This window comes from Triticum dicoccoides, chromosome 3B (assembly GCF_002162155.2).
Source record: "Triticum dicoccoides isolate Atlit2015 ecotype Zavitan chromosome 3B, WEW_v2.0, whole genome shotgun sequence".
NCBI classification, from domain to species: Eukaryota; Viridiplantae; Streptophyta; class Magnoliopsida; order Poales; family Poaceae; genus Triticum; species Triticum dicoccoides.
The window spans coordinates 47,985,741-47,988,265 of record NC_041385.1 but is presented as its reverse complement, the minus strand read 5'-3'; the positions used below and the strand labels follow the sequence as shown (position 1 = coordinate 47,988,265).

At 60.4% G+C, this 2,525-nt stretch overlaps 1 pseudogene; it reads left to right on the top strand.

The window, feature by feature from the left end:
* The first annotated feature begins 747 nt into the window (after positions 1–747).
* On the top strand, positions 748–2,151 carry LOC119280712 (annotated as a pseudogene).
* Positions 2,152–2,525: the final 374 nt, after the last annotated feature.

Genomic DNA, 2,525 nt, shown 5'->3' with positions numbered 1-2,525 from the left:
CGGGGCAGCGGCAGGGTGTGGAGGCGGCGGGGCGGCGGCGGACGGGCGGGAGGTCACGGGCGGGCGGGCGGGAACGAAAAATGAAGTGACAGTTGGGCGTTCGCGGGCGGCGGCTGGTTTTGGACCAGATGCATCTCGTGATGTATATTTGCATCGCGAGGTGTTGCATTTTACATCACGAGGAGGCCGCGGTCCATTTTTTTTGCATATGGACCGTCTATTGAAGCAGCGCTTTTTGCCCCAAACAGTCCAAAAGTTAGATTATTTTTACATTTGGACCATCTATTGAAGATGCTATGAAGGTGGGTTTTTGAGTCTTGGAGACGTAAGAATTAGTTATGTTTGCATCTACGTACATCATCTATTACACATGCTCTAGGACTGTGGCTTCAATTAATCAGTTAAATAAGAGGAGAAGATGCTCTCTTTCTTGTTAAAAAAGAACAAGTGGAGCAAACATCTCACTGTCTGAAGCTGTCTCCCCCGTACACATGCAGCCTCGCTGCGGTTCGTACTTACGTTAAACCTGAAATACTCAGCCGCCGGCATAGTGTGGCTGACAAACTTACAAACGTCCATACAGTCAAAGAAACACACAAACGTCCAGAATCCAAAGATGCCGATCGAGTTCACGCATCAGATCGTTCGTCCAACATGTCAAACATGAAGACACGGTTTGATCGTACTACAAAGCAAGCAGCTGACAACCGTTGCCACTCCACATCCAGTTTCCAGCGCTCGATCGCCATGGCCGCACCCGCGCCCCAGGTGCTGGCCTTGCCCTTCCCTGCGCAAGGCCATGTCATCCCTCTCATGGAGCTGTCCCACCGCCTTGTGGAGCACGGCCTCAAGGTCACCTTCGTCAACACGCAGCACAACCACGACCTCATCCTTGGCTCCCTCAACGTCTCCAAGCCCAACTCTCAGGACGGAATTAGCAGCCTCGGAGGGGTCGACATGGTGTCCCTACCGGACGGGCTGGCCGACGGCGAGGACCGCAAGGACCTCGCCCGGCTCGCCGAGTCCTTCTCGGAGGTCATGCCCGGCGAGCTCGAGAAGCTGATCGCAAGGTTGTCCGAATCCGGTGCATGCAATTACAAGCTGACGTGGATCATCGCCGAGCATGGCGTGGGCGTTTCCCGTGGCGAAGCGGCTCGGCCTCCGGGTCGCCGCCTTCAACCCTCTCTCGGTGGCCATGTTCGCCACGAGGATCCGCATCCCCGAGCTGATAAGGGACGGCATCGTCGACGAGAAAGGCCTTCCGAAGCAGCGCGGCACCTTTCGGTTGGCCCCAGGGATGCCGCCCATGGACACCACGGAGCTCTCGTGGAACCGCGCCGGCGGCCCCGAAGGCCAGCCGTTCATACTGGACTTCATCCTCCGGAACAACGCGGCCACCCGCCTCGCCGAGGCGGTCGTCACCAACTCCGTCCAAGAGCTCGAGCCGGGAGCCATGGCGCTCTTCCCCGACGTCCTCACCGTGGGCCCGCTCCTCTCCGCCTCCCAAGACAAGCCGGTCGCCAGCTTCTGGGACGAGGACGCCACCTGCGCGGCTTGGCTCGACGCGCAGCCCGCCGGCTCCGTCGTGTACGTGGCGTTCGGCAGCTTCGCCATCTTCGACCGGGCGCAGCTCGTGGAGCTGGCCGAGGCGCTGGCGCTGACCTCCCGGCCCTTCCTGTGGGTGGTGAGGCCGGACTCCGCGAGCGAGGAGTGGGTCGAGGACCTCCGGCGCCGCGCCGGGGCGCGCGGCCGCGTGGTGGGCTGGTGCCCCCAGCAGCTGGTGCTGGCGCACCCGTCGACGGCGTGCTTCCTGTCGCACTGCGGATGGAACTCGACGCTGGAAGGTCTGGTCAACGGCCTGCCGTTCCTGTGCTGGCCCTACTTCACCGACCAGTTCCTCGACCGGGGATACATCTGCGACGTGTGGCGGACGGGGCTGCAGGTGCCCGGCGAGATGACGGCGGGGACGCTCGTGGGGAGAGAGGTGATACGGGGCAAGGTGGAGGAGCTGCTCGGCGACGCGGAGATCAAGGCCAGGACGCTCGCGCTGAGGGACGTTGGCACGTTGCTCGCCGGGCCGTCGCAGACGGCGGATCGTCGCGCCGGAATCTCGCACGGTTCGTGGACCTCGTCCGAGGATCACCGAGCTAGCTTGCTACTCCCTAGTAGAACGCCAATAATATGCCAAGTCTGACGGAGCGATGAGAATGACATCGTGCAAACTCAAACTTAAAAATGTCTTCAACTTCAAACGGTGGCTAGCTGCGCATCCCATTTACCATCCATCTTGACCGTGTACTTTACCTCGACGAGAGTTTCTAAATTCCTAAATCCTAAAAAGTGGTCGAGTGCCACCTTGTCTTACACAGCACTCGATCTCGTGCGCCGTCCGATCTAGATCCAGCGGTCGCGCGCGGTTCAAGCGAAACAGCTGGAAACCGCCGCCGTTCTAATCTATGCGCGCGCCAGGTGTCCCCTGGTCGTGGCGTCGTGGGCGAGACCCGTTGGGTGTTCTGTGCGGTTTC